The following is a 19779-nucleotide window of genomic DNA, read 5'->3' on the forward strand; positions in this document are numbered from 1 at the left end:
TTGACAGGCCATTGCCTTGATAGAGTTGACTTTCTTTTAAAACTATTTATTAAGTTAATGGTCCTTGGCTCCAGGATAGACAGTTAAAATCAGGGCACTTTTACATAGGTTTTGTGAAATGCACATGAGTTCAATGTGACAGGTTGAGTCATCAAATTCGCCCACCATGGTAGAAGGATGACTTAGACATGGCATAAATCAGAGCATGTTCTGTTGATGTCTGGCTTTCAGATCTGTATATCAATTCCGTGGTGATTCTTCCTGCTGATTTCAATGTTTCTATTGACCTCCGCTTTTCACAAGTCTGTATGATAGAGGATGGTAGGAGGGAATCAAAAGTCCTGAAGTTGAATGTCTGTGTGTTGGAGAGGAGTGTGAGTGAGCACATTCATGTCTCCAAGAAAGAATGTGAAATGAAGATTGGAGGAATATTGCAGTCTGCATCCTACACGGTAAGACTGAGAAGTAGTATTGGGTACATTGATAGCTTCCCTGGAGCTAGGTTTTGAAGATATGCAAATGAAATTAAATCTGGCTCACGATACTCATGTTTTCCCTAGTGAAAATCTTTTTCCCCTTTTATTATTATACTTAAATTTTTATAAAAACACATGACTATTCTTGAAAAAAAAATCGGTTAAACACATAAGGAAAAATGGTCCTTCACTGACCGTCTCTCTTCTCCTTTACTTTCAATTTTCTTAGCTGTTTCTTTGTAGCTGTTTCTTTGTTTATAACATGCTGTCCTGGGTTGGATTCCCAAGAAAGTAAATTTTGATACAGAAATCACCATACAAGGAGTTTATTAGAAAGTGCTGCCCAACCCCCACGGGAGAGAAGATGATGCGGTACGTGGTATGGGATAGAGCAGAGAAGTCGGGTGGTGGTGCCTTTCAGATCAGGAGTCGGGGACCCTGCTGAGAGGGCTCTTTGGAGATGTCTGAATCGGAATGAAGAGGCTAGGAGCTTATATTCCTATTTAGAGTGGGCAGTGGATGTTGGGTGTGTGATGACATGGGTACGGACCTGAACAATTTTCTTTTCTTATGCACTTTCTAGAATGGGGACCAACTTCCCCAGAAGCTGGGGAGAATTAATTGTGAAGTCCTGAAACAGGGATCTCAGTGGCTCAGTACAGCGCCCCTGACAGTCCCCTTATGCTGTTTAGATCCCTCTGTTTTGGGGGAGCAGCTCCTCAGATCCCTGTGAGCCTCTTTTCCTGGGGGAAACTTAGATTGGGGAGGAGGATGGACTGGACCACAGACCCTGCCCCTGGGTGGCACTCTGGGCCTGCAACTTCTGCTCCTCCCTCCCTATCATCCGTGTCCATTCCCACGTCTCCAGATGGCAACACTACAGGGAGTTTGAACCCTTGTCTACTACAGCCTTCTCAGGCTGTATCTGCTGCACGTATATATTTATCATTTAAATTGATCAAACAGGGGTCTAAGTGCCAAACTTATTCCCCTGCCCCTCGGTGTAGTAGCAGTTATCTCATTTATTGCTGAGTAGATATGGTGACCCCCAGTGTAGCCTTGCCTACAGCACAGCATCATCAAGGAGACACATTATAGTGAAGAATGAGTGGCAGGGGCACATCACCATGATGTTGGCTGCTCTATCACATGCCACACCACAGAAGGTCTCTGTTACCCTCTGCTGCTGGCGTTAGTGACTTAAAGACAACTCACACCCTGAAGAAGTAATGATTCTAACCAAGATGAATCTCTATCCTTTTCAGGGTAGAAAGGATCCAATATGGTCACCTTGCCACAGAATTTGTCATCCTGTACAGGAAAATGATTTTGGGAAATGAGCATTGGTCTTTGCAGCGGGCCATCTGAACATTCAGGAGTGGTGGTAGCTAGGTCAGCCTGGCTGAGTGGGAGCTTGTGCTGCTGGGCTATGCGTAGCTCCCTTCCAGGCCCCCGAGACCACTGTGCTCCTAAGCTCCTTGTGCCAGCACTTTGGTGGTCCGTGATTGAGGCTGGTTGATGGCCACAAGCGTGGCCTTCTGCCTGCTTGATTGTTGAGTGCTTCTTTCATGGTCGTGTGTGCTCTCTGGTGGGCAAAGTTCTTTACATTCCATGCCTGCTTCCAGATCCACCTGCGTGCTTCTGCTTTAGACCTCCTTGTCTCCTACCTTCCAAATCTCCTACATTCTTGAAAAACTGGCCAATTCACTGTCCCCAAATCCATAAAAATCACAACCACGGGCCTTTACTCTCATACAAAGTGAGCAGGTATGTCATCTTGGAGTTCTGGTCATTGGGTGGGGTCCTTCTCAGTGCTGTCTTGTGATGTCACTCTGATGGGTACGGGAGTAGTGCCATGTTTTATTTGCAGCGTGCATCCCCAATCTACATCAACTCTTCCATGCCAAGTTTAGAATGTCCCTTCTCCAGAAGTTGGAAATAAGAGACCCCTCATGCAGCCCTAGGTGGTCCCTGGGTAAAGGTGTTGGTAGAACAGTGGTAGATAATGTGGGGATCAGCTTAGCTGGCTTGTCCTTGCTTATGTGTGATCTCAGCTGCACCATCTCCAATTTATGATGACTTTCTGTTGGGTCCAATTTACTACATGACTGTTGACTCCGAGAACCCAGCTCACTCTAGGCCACTTGGCTCATATTCGGTGTCCCATTGTCAGGCACTAACCTGGTTGGCTTCAGAAGCACCTCAAGAGCATTTATAAGAAGTTGTTTATTTCTCTGTTGCAGGTGACATGGCATATCTCCAGAACCCTGAATTTATTCAATAAATATTTCAGTGGGATATCTTGGGAAAAGGATAGATGTTTTTCCAAATCAATGGCCACACAGTACATACCCAGGTTCCGATTAATATGCCCCAACAAAAGTACCGCATGTAGCAGAGCAGTTGCAATTGGAACTTCCTCATGTTTGACTTTGTAGCAGTTCATTATCATTCTCAGCATCCTCTGGATCATTCAGGGGCAAGATCAGTGAATTCATTGGAGATGCTCCAGGGTCTTTTGCATGCTTAGATCCATAAGGACAGCAGTAACCATTGTCCCCCATTCCTTGTGCAGATGTATTATTTTGAAGGGTGGGGCAGGAGCAGGAGCGGGATTACTTTTGGAGAATTTTGCTTGGATTATCTTTCTGTGATAGATCACAGTACAATGACTAAATGTACTCATCTCATTGGCTGCAGAACTAAAGTAGGGGAAGCTCTAATACCAGGCATATTTGTTCCACTTACATTTGGAGACTGGGGAAATGACTGCTGCTGGGAATGCTGGCTGGACCTGAGACTGGAATCTTTAATATGCCTTTACTCTGAATGGGCTGAGGGGCTATTATCAGTGTCCACCGAGATGCAAAAAACGTTCAGTATCCTGGAACTGTTGACTCTTCCCCTTTCTCCACAGGGTTCAGTCATTATGGTACCTGGTTCTTGTTCCTTTGGAAAGGACTGGGGAATCACTAAGTGGACACTCACCATGATGGGGCAGAGTCCTTTTTCCTGAAGACCTAGGCTGTCCTTTAGGCAGTGGGTTCCAGGTTTGAAAATTGACTCCTGTCCAGAAACAAAGGACGATGATTTAACAAAATAAAAATGTTGCAGCCAATTTGGAGGTGGGATACATTCTTACCATCTAATCTTAAGATCCCAGGATTCATTCATTGTCCCAATAATGTCATTGATGGCACAGGATCCAGTTCAGATTTAGTTGCTGCATCCAACAGTCGTATGTTTTTAGTTTCCTTTAGTCTGCAATAGCTCCTCAGACTTGTGAAGGTCACAGACCACTTATGTAAGCAGGACAGGACATTTGCCGACTCGAGGGATTACTTCCCAGCCAAGGGCAAAGGCCAGACTTCATTCCTGGTGAAGTTAATCCTTGACTACATACCATTTTATTTCTTCTCTCATTCTAGAATTTTACTTTATTTTCTGAGTTTCTTTTCTGCCTTCATCTGTTTTCCATTTTTCTTCTATTTTGGAAGATTTTCTTTCATTCTTTCTTTCTTTCTTTTTTTTTTTTTACCAATAGTATCCCCCATACCTCAATTGATAGTTTTTAATCTCAGCTTTCACATTTTATATTTATAAGTTCTATGGATATACTTCACCTCCCCACCCCCCCGGGCCCACTAGAGTTTTCTGATTTATTATTTATATACCAACTTCTGTTATCTTTTTTAGTATGTTATTTAAAGCTTTTTTGAAAATTTCTTGTGCTCCTTATACTGTATCTTTTTCTCGAATCTCCTCTTTTGTTGGGGAGGGGCTTACTCTTGATCTGTCTATTCCTTTCATTGTAAAGACTACTCAAATATCCAGATGATCTTTGTGTCTTATTCTGATGTGGAAGCTAGGAATTAATCTGATTGTAAGCCAAGTTTAGAGGGGACTCTTGGAAACTGACCACTTTAGGAAGAGCTTCAAATTCTCAGTATCTGTGGGGTTGAGGAGATTCTCAGGATTTTGTTTATGAAATTTTACTTAATTCCCCCTTTATTACTTTTTTGTTGCTGATATAACAAATCACAACAACATGGTGACTTGGTGCAGTAAAAATTTGTCATCTTACGGTTTTGTAGTTCAGAATTCCAAACCCTATGGATAGGGTTCCATTTCTTTCTGGAAACTCAGAGAGAGACTCTATTTCAGCTTCTGTTTATGGTCTCTACATTCCTTGATTCCTGGTTCTTTTCTTCATTTTCAAAGTCAACAATGGCAAGGAAGGTCCTCAAATTGTGTCACTTGGACCTGCCTGCCTGCCTTGCCACTTCTAAAGACCCTTATGGTTACATTGGACTCAAAGTCCAAATAATAAAATAAGCCAGGATAATCTCCCTGACTCAGTGCCAACCAAATGGTATCCTTTATTCCATCTGCAGCCTGGATCCCCATTGCCACATAAAGCAACCTCATCCCAGGCTGTAGGGATGAGGATGTAGACAGCTTTGGAGGGTACCGTTGTTCTGCATCTCACAACCCCAGTTCCTGTGGTTTGCTCCATCCAGCCTGGCTTAATATCCTTCACTTCAGACTCTTTTGTTTAGATCTTTTCTGGAGAGAACTCTCTGGTCAAGTGTCTTTTTATACTTATGCGTGTAAAGTCCTTCTGAAGTAAGTGCTTGTACCACCCCGCCCACCAGCCCCCTTTCCTGAAGCAGGTATATAATGTATAGTTTATTTCCGTCTATGAATTGGCCTCACTTTTCTTATAGGGAGTGAATGCAAATAGCACATTGAGCCAAAATGTAACCTTGGCTCCTCCCCTGGCTCTGGCTTCCTGTGACCCCCTTCTCTTTCTCCTAATATTGGAAACTTTCCCCTTTAACTTCCTCGGTATTTCCGTCTGCCTCTTGAAACTTTGGATCTCTAACCTTGATTTTTTTTAAAAGCCATGAAATCATTAATTTCGATTTCTTCAACCCAGGGACTAGCAACACCTGTCCTTATCATAATTCCTTGTATCGTGCCAGACTAGCTGATGTGTGCTCTTATAAAATGATTTCCTCATTACATTTGCTGATACTGGACATGACTTGTGCCCATTGAACTAGCCTGTGCTTCCGAGTTGTCCTCGTGACAAACTCTCTGGTAAATTATGTTTCTGTTGAATGAGTTCATGTTTTCATCCAAAATAAACTGTTATAAATGATTCATGTTTCTCTCTGTTTTCAACAGGAGCAAATTAATTTTTTAATCGAGCAGTGAAATGACCTGTTCTTCCCCCAAAATACATATTAAGATGGTTACAAATGACCATGAGAGAGACTTTGTAATCATGTCTTTCATTTACTGGAGATATTTGACTTTTTCTCAGTAGAAATTAATAGCACTTAGTGAATTATTAGAAAATAGTATCTTCCAGAATGAGATTGTCACTGTATAAAAGAAAATAAGCCAAATATAATGGAAAAAAAACCCTGAATTTTATCTTACAAAAATCTCAGAAAATAAAACACTGACTAAACTCATTGAAAATTAGGTGGAGTTCTTATGTTAAGAAACTTGGTAAAAAGGTTGATTGTTTTACTTATTTTGGTTGACATGGAATTGTGTGTATTTACCATATATGGCATAATGTTTTGAAGAATATGTACATTCTGCATATAGTAAAATGACTATTACTAATTAACATGTGTATCACCTCACACCCTTATAATTTTGGGGGTGATAATGCTTTAAATCCACTCTCTTCATATTTTTCAAGAATATAGTATATTATTAACAATAGTCACAGAGTACAATAGACTTTTTGAATTATTCCTCCTATTTAACTATAATTTTCTATCCTTTGACCAATGCTTCTTTACCCCTTCCTCTCCTCAACCACCCCCAGCCTCTGGAAAACAATTAATCTACTGTCTACTTCTGTGAAGTCAACTTTTAGGTTGCACATATGAGTGAGGTCATGCAGTATCTATTTGTCTTTCTGTACTTGGCTTATTTCGCTTAACATAATATCCTTCGCATTTATCCATGAGCGCTTGCACACTGTTGGTTGGTTGAATGCAAAGTAGTAGAGCTATTACAGACAGAAGAATAGAGGTTCCTCAAAAAAATTAAAAATAGAACTACCATGTGATCCAGCAATCCCACCACTGACTGGGTATATAACCAAAGGAAATGAAATCAGTGAGACAGATGTCTGCACTCCCAGGTGTATCACAGCATTATTCATGATAGCCCAGAAATGGAATCACCCAAGTGACCCCATCAGTGGATGAATGGATAAAGAAAATGTGATGATAGTTTTTGAGTGGTATCACATTTCCTGTCCACATGTTCTTTTTCTACCTATGATTTGTATAAGAGAATGAAAATCTTTCATCTTTCCTGATGTCTTTCTTAGTGGAAATTTTAGCACACTTTGGCTTTATCATAGTTGAAATTTCATGATGTATGAAATTGATATGGTACTGAAATGCTTCTAAAATTTCTTTGTAGCAATTTCTACTTTTCTATTGGTTTCGATCATAGAATTAAAGCTTAGGCATAGAAATTAAGCTGTAAAACAATACAAAGGTGATCTTATTCTTGAAATCCATGTTTTGAAGGGAAATATTTTCAGAAATACCATACGTACTGTGCATACACAATTGTGACTAAATTGTCAAAATAAATCCTAGTTATTATACACTTACAAGTTTTTTTTTTAAATGCTTTTCCATTAAAGGAGTAGTTTTGGGAAGAGGTACCTCTTCTTTATGGGCCTCCTGAAGACCCTGGGAAAGGAAGGACCTACCTAAAATATGTAACTGCCAGTTCAGTAAAACCAAGGCGGACCTCAGCTTAATTCATAGAACGTTCAGATAGCATCCATCCCTTTAATAACCAAATAAAAACAGTTCAAACTCTTTTCTCAAACAATAGGAAATTAGATATTTTAGGTATGTTCTCCCTTTTCCAAGGTCTTCAGAAGCTCAGAAAGAAGAGTATCTTATTCTACCATCTCATCTTGGTCCTAGTAAGTCATTTTAGCTAACTGGTCTGCATTAAGCTATTACTTAATCATCTAACTAGAGTCTAGTTTAAGCTAAGTAGGTTATCTCTGTTTTTCATGACCAGCTTCTTCTGGCTGAAGCTCAGCTTTTCCTCTTAATTCACCACATACAGCAACAACTATAGCATTTAAGACAAAAAATTAAGGAAGTTTTGGAAATATCAGAAAATAACTACAATGCAGAAAAAAACCTGAATTTAATAGTCATGATTGGTAGACTCTGGGCACTGTGATAATGACCCACCTCTGGGTTGATGTAAAGGTTACCCTCATCTTTCATATTGATCTGAGCCTTATCCTGAAATGCATTTTTCTGCAACTCTCTGCTGCTGGCGTCATCCAGGGTTTCTTATTTCATGGAATAGCAGCACCATCCACTTGGTTGACAAAAGTTGAAATCAAACTGGAGACCCCTTCTACCATATCCTCTGTCCAATTTATCTTCAAAATCCACCTGTTCATCCCTTCAATATGTTATAAATCTATCCTCGTTTATTTCTCAAAAAATCACACCTAAGATTACCATCTCTTAGAGTGGACTTCTAAGTTGTCTATCACATCGGGACTGAACACCTCCCCAACTCTCAGCCATTCTCTAGCCTCTCTGTCATCTGCTCACCATTCCTATTCAGCAGGGAGAACCCTGCTCATAGGAGGTAGGCATAATTTTGTAACATGATCATACATTTCATATGGATTTATCCTTATTGTTCCAGAGACTTATAAAGATGTATTTCCCTAAAGGAGTTTCCATTCTATTGACAAATTATGTGATTGATCTAAACACCATCACGATCTGGTCTTAGACTCATCAGACAGAGAGGTACCCATGTTTTTACACATCAGTGTTTTTTTAACCCTGTCCCATTTGTTTCCTACCCTGGTGTTGATTGCATAGACATTGTATTTGCTGTTCCTGTAAATTCTCTCCCCCTCAGATGAATTAGTTGATTCATTTTAGTTGTTTCAAGCATCACTCTCTCAGCATAGCCTTTTGTGATCTCCACTTCTGGGTTCAGTTCTCTTATTGAAAGGGCTCATCTCCTGGCACCTGCAGACCTACACGAGATGGAACCCACGAGGTCAGCAGAGGGATGGCTCATTTACACTCAGTCTCTTCACCAAGCACAGGGCCTGATGGTTAACCGTCAATAGAGCTAATTGAATAAGCATTGATGGAACTAGGACTAAAACGGGTTGCTTTCTGCACACACGTAATTGAAGGGTGGATTTCCTCACAGGAAGGGATGATTGATGCTGAGATGAGCAATCACCTTCACCTCTAGAACCTGAAGACCCCAGTGATGAGTAAACACAGCTTCTGTTAATAGTAGCAAAACAGATGAACCCCTCCCTACGCGTTATATCAGGAAATCCCTTCATAAAGCTGTTTTAATCACAGCGTCATCATAACTAAAACCAACCTGCTTTTACCTCTCTTATAAGCAAGCAAACAAAGCAAAATGCAGATGTGTGCAGGGGAATCTTTGTTCCTCCGTTACCAATTCTCAAATTGTCCAGGGCTTATGTATCTTATTTGCTCTCAGTGAAATACATTAGCATCTGCACCACTTCTCCATATTTTATAAAAGAGGGCTGTTCAGTATTATTTATGCCATTATGTAGTTGCTCAAATGTTACCTGATATAAAACTCTGTGTGGAGTTCAATAGACACAGTGTGATCACAACTAAAAACATTGTTTTAAGCACTGGAATTATTATTATTTTTTTAATGAGTAGAGTTTTGAGCATAATAGATTAGGCAGGGAAAAAATTGTAAGTTTTTTTCACAATGCTCTTGGATAATTTGCTGAGCCTAATAAATTTTCTTGCATTGCATTGGATGCTGCAAGTTGCTTCAATGCATTGGTTCTTAGTTCTTAGTGCCAGGATGCAAGCGCCCTGCTGTGGTTTATATAGGAGTCAGAGTGGCTCCATTTGAAAGTGAGTCTGGCATGCAGGATGATTAAGGATGATTGCTTTCACTTACTTGATTAAAACTGGTAGAAATATAGACAGTCCTCCAGTTAGTTTTTATGCAGCTTGCTGACTATTGCTTTTCTTTATAAATGGACATTTACTACCTATTTAGAACATAAAATACCTCAAAGCAAACATTAAGCAAAATGTAGCCTATCTATCACATGTCCTGCTCCTCTTGATAGTAATAACCATGAATAGAAAGCCCATTACATGGTAAATTCTACATTTTTACCAGTTGTTTTATAGATTCACTTTGTGATCATTAATAAACCTATTTAGCAAATATCTAATTAAGCTTAATGAAAGTCAATTACTCAATGCCCTAAATTTACTAAATTTTATTTTTGGGGTACTGAAATATCTTTTAAGTGAGTCATATTATCCGTATATTAGTGCTAAAAATGTTGCTTTTCTGCAACACCAATTTACCCACAATAACACTTATGGGCAATTAACATTCCATTTTGCATGCTACCTTCATCAGTAATTTTCTTTTGCTGATTGTGATGTCTAAAGAGTGTAAATACATGTATCGTAAATGCCTTTTATTAGTAATTGAGAGGGGCTTTCACTCAGCTGACCTCACAACTTATATGTGAGTGTGTGTCTGGATATTCACAGTAGCAATTAAAAAAAAAACACCCTCAAACGTTTCAGTAGTGGTTTAGGCTTCATTTGCAAGTGGCTCAAGAGAGTGTGGGTCCACATGAAAACGCTGTGTCTGTATGTTATGAAAGCATTTCAGATTTATAGAAGAGTCACAAAACTGGTACAGAGAGACCTCATTTGCCTTGCACCTGAGGAGGTTCCAAATATTAACAATGCACATAATCATACTTCAGCGAAGAAAAACAAGAAATCAACATTGGTTACTAGCCTACAAATCTTATGCAAATATCTCCACTTTCTCCCCAAAATGCCTTACTTTTGTTCTAGGATAGGTTCAGTATCCCTGAGTGCATTTCCTGGCTGTGTCTTTTTATAGCCTTCAGTCTGGAACTTTCCATCTTCGATAGCAATTCCTTAGTCATTTATGACCTTGACACTTTGAATTTTTTAAAATGATCAGTTATTTTGTAGACTGTCACACAATTTAGGGTTTTCTATTAAGTCCAGTTTATGGCGTTGGGGGTAAGAATTCCACAGGAATGTATCCTTCTCATGAAAACCCTGTGGCAGTATTTCCTATTGCTTGTGATGTGGGCCTTGAATGCTTGGTTGAGGAGGTGTTGGATTTCTTGTTTGTAAAGTTGCGTTGAGCCCATGCAGATGGCCTGTTTCTTCTTAAATTTTCACTTTCTGATTTGGCATCCATCCGTCGGTGGATTTCATCAACGATTATTACCGCGGTCTAACCCTAACGGCCATTTTGTATTTTTCTCATTCCTTTCACACGTATCAATTTGATATTTTCTAAAAGGAGCAGCTGTCTGCTCCTCTCCACCATTTAATAATTTGTTGAAATGCTTCTTTTTGGTGAGTATGGACACATGCCTATTTATTTTAGAATCTGGGGCTGTGACTGTTTGGTTCCTCAGCTCATTCCTGGATCTGGCCCTCACAGTGACAGCCCCCAGGTGCAGCTTTTAGATGGACACGAGGGTCATATAATCAAGTCAGCTTTTTTTTTTTATTAAATAAATTAAAGTGTGCCTACTGTTATTTAGCTAATCATGAAAATGCTTAAACTCTGTACATTTCTAGAAGAAAAATCCCTAATGGAGCAAGAATAAATAACCATAATTCTCCATGTAAAGCAGGTTTTTTCCTCTGCACTTCTACAGCTTTGAGCACAGCTTAGCTCAATTTAAGTCAGATTTCCCTGCCCTTCCTGCCTCTCGTTTGACTTGGCTGTTTTCCGTCGTCTGTATTGCTGTGTTGCTCTGACTCTTCATCTGTCATTGGTGCTAATTGCTTTACTCTACTTGACACAGAAATACGATTATGATTTTATTGTGTAGACACACTAGAGCTCTAAAGATTCTGAAGCTGTATCGAAGAACATTTTGTTTTCTTTTTTTTTTTTTTTTTTGACACACAGCTTTTAACTTCTGCCTCATGCACTGGCTGTGTGAGCACCTGTGCCCTTCAAGGGGCTTGCTAGGCAGGTCTCCTGTCTCCTTTCTTGGGCCACAACTCTAGTTTCCCAATGGCTTAAATACGATTTTTCCCTCTGAAACTTACGTTGGTTTAATACCATCGTGAGGTGACAAGGGGAAGGAACTTGATCTAACTGTGATGTTTGGAGGTGGAGTGTCTGGGAGGCGATGAGGATTGGATAAGATCCCCAGGGTGGACCCCCACAATTGAACACAGGTGGCTACACAAGGGAGCACGGCAGACCAGAGGGCGTGTGCACGCAGGCTCCTGTCTCTTGTGGTGACAGGGCTGTGCAGCCTCAGGACTCTGCCAGCAAGAAGGTCATCACCAGATGCAGCCCCTCGACCTTGGGCCTCCAGAACTGTGAGCCAAGACAAATCTCTTTTCTTTAAAACTTGTGCAATCTGTATGTTATTGTGCAATTAGCAACAGAAGACTGGCCCATGTACCCACAGACTACTAATAATTCTATAATATTTCAGAAGGTACAATGTAGTTTAGGAACTGGGATTTTTTTAAGGGACCCCACATTTTTTCCTCTGGATCTTTTAGAACATCTTCATATAAGACACTATAAATATTTGATTACATAGGTATATGTTCCTGTGCGTACTTTGTACTGTATGTATATACATATATACATTATATATATATATATAACATACGTGTGTATGCTCTTTAGTTATTTGTCTGAATTATCAAGCTTATAAAATTCTACTTCACTGGATCTTTATAAAGACAGGTCTTTTTCTGAGTGAGAGGGTTAAAAACAAAACAAAACATTAATTATTTTGCTGATTCATTTGGCCCACTGAGTTTTTAAAGTGACGGTCTCTTCTGAATTCGCTTTATCTATTTAATAATACATACTCCAAAGCCTTCTCATCAAAGCCTCCTGGAAGGTTCATCTTATAAATTCTCACCTTGCAGGTGAACTTCAATGTTACATGTGTGAATGCACTCAGGCATATCCTGCCACCTTGGGAGAGTCAGGGTATAGGGAAATTGAGCAGATACTAAATGCTATAGATGTGTTAATGTTAGTATCACACACGCTTCTTCAGTCTAAACAGTGGGCTCACAAGTAATACACAGGTAATATTTCCACGCAGTGTTCCATGTTACAGGAGAATATTAATTATTTTAGTAAAATCGAAACCTAAGTTTCCAAGTGTCTTTTCCAAAACAATTTCCAAAACAATTCACAGAACCATGATAAAGACATAGGTCAATGCTAGGGGCATCTCTGCCTTTGATCAACATGTTGTGTGAAATGCAATAGTTTTCAATATTAAAAAATCATCTCAGGTGTGCATTCCCAGACCCTAAGTTAAGGGATTCTGATCGTGTGAGAGCCACAGGAATTTCCATTTTTAATTATCATCCCCAGCCAGTAGAAGATGGAACTCTAGTCAGTGGTTTAAAAGCTGTCTTTGGGACTTGCTTGTTTGGGACTGATAGGAAATTGGGACGACATGTGTTTATGAGGAGCAGTGGCCTTATGAGGTAAGCAGACTGGGAGCTGGTGACTTCCAGAGGTATTGAGGCAGAATTCCTGGGGGAAGCTGGCTAGAGTCTGGGTCCTCACTCTCCGTAAGCCAGGAACCAGGCTACCCTGCAATTTGACCTCATCTGATTCATTGTTACATTTATTGACAAGGAAGTCTTCCCAGTATTGATCTCAGGAAAAGGAATACATTTTAATTGTGTGTTTTCAAAATGTGCATGCACTCCACAATAGTATCATACCACCGAAGTAAGAAAAAGCTCAAATTTTAACATATATATATATATATTAAACATATATATATAAATATATATATATTAAATATATATATATATATTCCTAATCAGTGGCCATTTTCAAGGTAGTTTTTCTAAACATAATAGACTGTTTCATTCCTGGCCTGTGATGTGGATGGACAGCATTGGTTCATCTACTTTTTTCTGTGATTGAAGTGTGTCTTTTACACACCTGTCTTTTTCACTCTCTTGTTTCTATTTGTTTTCAAAGTTGAATACAAGAGACAATGTAGCGTTCCGTTTTCCCTTCAAGCATGTTAACTCCTTTGAAGTTCAAGAGTGAATTGCCATGTGTGATGAGCAGGCTGATGTTCAGTCCCATTGAGCATCTTTTCAGCTGTAAAATGTATCAGTTTTCCCCAGTCTCTGGGAATCAGACACAGGGAGCAGTTATGTGAATGTAAATAAAGTTCTCCACCTAGGGATATGACTAGAGTCTCTCCAAGTTTCATAGTAGCAAAATATTTAAATTTTTGTTGTAATTAAGGCCGGGGTTTCCAATTATTTCTTCCAAAGTCATTTGGAAAGTTAAAATTCCCAGTTAATAGATGCTAACATTTAGAGGATTTCTGACTTTTTAATTCAGCAGTGAATCTATTACATGTTATACTGCCAATACTAGAAAAACCCCACAATAAAAATGAACCCCAACTTGGAATTTAAAATGTAATTGCAAAAAAAAAAATGTTGAGTTGCAACATAATATTCATTGGGGCGAATGGTATCTTATTTCAAAAAGTCAGATGCCTCTTTTAAGAAGGAAGGCATATTTAGTATGCTCTTAGATCTGCATTTATCAAACTGGTCTGTTCATCAAAATTACCTGGAAATTCCTTTTATCATTTGTAATAGTCAAACTGAGATATCTTGAAGGTAGAAGATAATTAGTATAGTTGTTTTTAAATTTCTCTAAGTTGATGGAGGTAGAAGTACCCCATAATCGTGTCTTAAGTCTGAAAATGATGTGGAGAGGTGTCATATGTAAGAAAGGAAATGATTTGCACATAAATTTTAGAGATGAAGGAGACTGTGAGAGAACCACATGACAGAGCAGCTAGGGAATCATTGATTCACTTGTTTATTTGCTTTGCCTACTGTGAACCTTTTCCAGATATCGCCACTTATAAAATTAAGATACAAATGAATATGAAAACTTTAAATATATGACATGCACATGGTAAATAGCCAGAAGATTCTGAAGGGCAGGTTCTCCAGAGCTGTGATTGTCATTTTTAACCTCCATGTGAATCACTGGAAATCTTGTTAAAGCTGCTTCTCACTCAGACCATCTGGGTTTGGCCCCGAGATTCTGCACTTCTAATAAACTTCCAGAGAAGCCGAGGCTTGCTTGTCCACAGACTACACTTTGAGTTGAGAGATATTAAACTGAGAGCATACATATCCATGAGCCCCTGCATTTTGAATGATCAGATAGAGGAGAACACAAAGGAAAATTAGAATTATGTCAACACTCCTCAGGAAGGCATTGTTTGGTTGATAGAAATCCTGTGTGGGACTCTATGCTCTTCTTTCCACTGGGATTTGGCATGAGGGAGAACAGAGAACTGATTAACTTCTTGCAATTGTACCATCCCGAAGTCCAGCTGACACTGCGCAGCAGAGAAGCAGATGTTAGGAAGTAGAGTTAATCAGGTAGAATCCCAGAGAAAAGAAGATTTAAATTAAACTCGTTAAAATGTTCGAAGGACTAAAACATCCTTGGGACTTTTAGATCGAAGAAAGTCCTGAGCAGGATGATTTTGGAATAGGTAATCATTTTACATAATGGGAAGTCTCTTCTACAGGTCTGCTTGTTCCTGCAAACATTTTCTCTGCTTCAGAGACAGATACCGTGACTTTAGTCTGCAAGTGCATATGACAATTCCAGCGGATGTTAGTCTTGTCAGTTAATGATACTCAAACATTTTTTGGAAGACATGCATTTAAATATTTTCTACCCAAACTAAACCCAGTATTCAACTATTAAGCCCCAGCCTCTCTCAGTTGTGGACTTAAGTTCATGTTGATTATTACTAGAAAATTATTACAATTTTTTTCACTTAATCTCTTTAATAGTACATGGAAAACTTCAAAGATCTAAATGCAGATTTAAAAAAATTTTTTTTTCTCTAGAGTGAAAGAGGTAAAACAGTGTCTTAACATGAAGTGACCTTTGCTCCTGTGGTCTAAAACTGTGGTCAGCTCTTGCATTTTAGAATATTCCCCATCTGGGAATGACCAGCAGTATTGTCCTTGACTAGGCAGTTTTATGTTTCATGTGACCCTCAGAAGATTAGCCACATATGTTTGGCTTAACATAGCTGAAAAATTACTTAGGACTTTACAAGCTGACGAGTAGATGTGAAAAACACTAAATAGATGATAGATAATATTTGGCTATATTTTCTGGTATACTGTGTAATTCATTTAATTATCAATTGTGATAAAGGACTGACCTTTTGCTACTACCAACTAGAGACTGAATTTGAGGACCTAGTGCTTTGCCACCATGGCCTCTTCAAAACCGTCCTTTTGGACATTTCTGAGGATCATTTGGTCCTTGATTCTTGGCCACAGGGTCTTGGACATTTTCTGCATTTGCTTCATGGGCGACTATCACGCTGTGGTATTTTATCTCCCTATTAAAAAGTCCTCTGTGACTGCAGTGGGGATACCTCTTCCCCAGGTGTACATTCATGTGTCTTGATTTTTCCACACAATCGGACACCCTGGAGTTTCTGATTAGTGCGGTATTCTGTGTCTGTAGTCAGGATCCTCTTGACTACCTTCCCCCAGTGCTTCTTGAATGACTGTATCTTCTATAGCAGTGATTCTTAAGCTTTTGGAGACTTTCTAAATATCCCAAGGCTCAGGCTGTACTCTGAACAAATAAAATCAGAATTCTTTGGGGGTGATCAATTTATTGATATTTTTTATGGAAGCCCGTGTGCACCTGGTTCTTCTTCACTCTGGGCACAGAGCACTGGTGTTCCAACCTGCTGCATGCACAGTTTTCTTGGGAGTCCTTTGAGCCCCAGGCAGAGCTGACAACATTGGCTATACTCTGAGCCCTAGGCCTGGAAGCCAGTTTGACTCCCCCTGGCAATTTCTCCCGATTGATCTTCTCCTTCTGGATTACTCTTCAAAGTTATTAGCATAACCCCAGAAAAAAAAAAAAGTCATGTTTTCAGTTGAAACAATAGTGAAGCTGTTCTGCTAAGATAATAAACTAGATCCCATGTCTCTGGCCTACCAGTTTCCTTCAAAACTTTTCCTGTGACAAAAATGATCTGCCAAACTTATAGCTGTATTTTGCAATCAAAAATTTTTTTCCAGGGGAGAAAACATGCTGTAATTCATTCTTGGCCATTAGAGTATAGTAGTTTCCTTTATCCAAGGGGTTATATTCCAAGACCCCCTGTGCACACCTAAAAAAACAAAACAGTACTGAACCCTATCTATGGTGCTTTTTCTTATACATATACATACATATTTACCTATGATAAAGTCTAACTTATAAATTAGGTCCAGTAAGATATTAGTGATAATGAATAATAAAAGACAATGTTTATAAAAATATATTGTAATAAAATTGTTGGTTTCATTACTCTTGCACTTTGGGACTGTTGATAACTGAAATAAGTGTTTTCATGAACACAAGCACTATGCTACCACAACAGCTGATCTGATAATCAAGATGACTCCTAAATGACTGATGGACTGGGAGTATACATGGCAAGATACACTGGACAAATGGATGATTCTCATCCTGGACATGGATAATTGGGACACCAAAGATAGCATCGTAATTTTTAGAATTGCACGCAATTTAAAACTTCTGAATTGTTTATTTTGGGAATTTTCCATCTAATATTTTTGAACCACAGTTGAACACCTGTAACTAAAACCACAGATAAGAGGGGTTTTGAAATTAAAATGTTGTAAATTAAAATAGGACTAGGTTGCAAAGATCAAATTGACTTTCTGTGCTATTTGTGTTTGTCAGTGAGAACACTTGATAGTTCAGTTATTACACGTATGCATTTTAGTTCAAATCACTTCTTTGGTAGCTTTGGTCCTACCACTCATTGTGAACCCCTAAGACACTGAAATGAGATTGGTTTGACTTGTGTTGACCTTAAATCTCCTGTGTGTGACTTGTCTTTATACTTCCAAAGTTTGATCCCATTGGAAAACTCAGTAAAGACTGCTTTTGAGCATTTTCTGCAGCCTGAAATTGGTTAGAAGTTTGCCTCTTTATTTCATTTTTGTTTTGCAAATTTTTTTAATGTGTGACTGTCATTGTTAGACAGTTGCCAGAAGTGAGTTCCAGAGACTTTTGCATTCCTTTATAGGAAGCTGGGTGGGATGCATTAGGTATCTGGCAGGAACAGCATAATAGCTAATAGATGCTTAATAAATGTTTTAAGCCAATGACTTACGAAGAACAGAAAAGGAGAAGCAATCGGCTGATTCTACCTGTGGTTGTGTTTTCAGTTGGAACCGGAAGGTTGGTTGAGATTTTGACAGGAAGGAAGTGAAGGAAAGGAAGAGAAAGAATCATTATGAAGGAGTGTGGAGGTGCAGAGGGGGGTTGAGCCTGTTCCCCTCATTATGTGCAGATGTGGAGGAATGCGATAAATGAAAAGGGAGATTAAAATCGTACAATTTCAGTCATTTCCTCAGCAGTCATCTCTCTGAAGGTTGGTTCTGTAGCTGCTGGCAGGTGGCCAACTTGCTAAGTCCTCTTAAATTGACAGAGAAGCCAGATAAATATCCACTCTTGGCAGCGCTTTCCTGACAGATGGTCTGGCATTCATGGTGTAATCCAAGACAACAATGGTAAAGCTAAACACTCTCTAGCCCAGCATCTCCTAGTTACTGCATGCAATATGTAACTAGGATTTCAATGTGCTACTGGTTACTGTGGTGGAGACAAGGGAGATGGACCGTGTGTAATAACCCAGAAATTGCATCTGCCATTGAAGAGGATGAGTGGGGGTGCCCTTTAGACATGAAATGGAAATATATAAGAGAGTAAACACATTCGTTTCTTTTCTCCCAGATGAAGGTCAGTAGTACACTTAACATCCCAAATGAAATGGAAAATAATGGAGCTTCCAAGAAATTTCGTTCAGTAGTTTCTCCAAGCTTTTTAGTCGGAAAGTTGGAATGTAGCGCCAAGAAAAAAATTCAAACAGCTTGTTAGTGTCCATGATGGCTGTAATTATTGCTACTACTTCCTGACACTTGTCATAATCAAAAATGAAGGACCATGTGGTGTGTAGTGTGGCAGAGTGGTTCAGAGGAGCCAGTACATGACCAAAACTGAGCTCAGCCATTCAAACTGGGTCTTTTGTCCTCCTACTATCTCCCAGTTTTAGTTAACCTTTTTTCTTAAAAAAAAAAAAAAAAAAAAAAAGCCTTCCTCTGCTAATCTCACTTTTATTTTATAGAAATTAACTTGATTTACTGAAAGGCACACATTTTCTAGAGAATGACATAGAAACTTAAGGACAAAGACATGAGCTTAAAGAGAGAATACCAACTAGAAAAAAAAAAATGTACATAAAATCCACACATGGATAGGAAGGATGCCACTGAGGACCTCCCAGGAATGAATACACGAGGGCGGCTGGTAGAACACTTTCTTTGCATGTGCCAGGCCCTGGGTTCAATCCCCAGTTTGAACAAAACAAACAAACAAAAAAAGAATAATTGACATATGAAAGAAAATTTCTTCAGACTGTAGATTTGCTGCCCACATCAAGATCTAGAGGAAGAAAGTAAGAACTTCTGCAGAAACGGAGCAGACTCAGGAAAAAAAAAAAGATTATTGATGCTCCCCAGCCCTGGAGAATCATGAAGCCATCTATCACCACAATTGCCAATATTGGCAGTAGAAGCTGTTTGAAATGTGTCCTCTTAGAATAATTACAACCCTGTAGTTCCTGTTTAAAAGGAGACTGTGATCAGTGGTGGGATCCCATAACTGTATTTCAGTTTTAGCTGAGAAGGTGGTAGGATCTCTTCCACCCATTGGCTTAATTCTTTGTTTCTAACAACAACAACAACAACAAAAAAAAAAAAACCCCTTTGCTTTAAATTGATATTTTGGATTCAACTGCCTGTTAAGGAACAGTTAAAGATGAGGTAAATTTCTATGCCTCCCCCCAAATACATCTATATCTGATAGATCTGAGAAGAAAATCCCTGATAGGTTCTCCGTGTCTGATTTATATTATGTGAAGTCACTTTAGAACTTTGTTTGAAAGAGATGAGAAATTCTTTAGTGATGATTTACAAAACCTTATTTGTTCCTGATTATCACTCAGTGTTTGTTACCAGGCCACAGCTTTGCTATTGGGAGAAGAATGAAAGATGAACTTCTTTTCAGTGTCTCT

The sequence above is a fragment of the Ictidomys tridecemlineatus genome, chromosome 15 (genome assembly GCF_052094955.1).
Source record: "Ictidomys tridecemlineatus isolate mIctTri1 chromosome 15, mIctTri1.hap1, whole genome shotgun sequence".
In the NCBI taxonomy this organism is placed as follows: Eukaryota; Metazoa; Chordata; class Mammalia; order Rodentia; family Sciuridae; genus Ictidomys; species Ictidomys tridecemlineatus.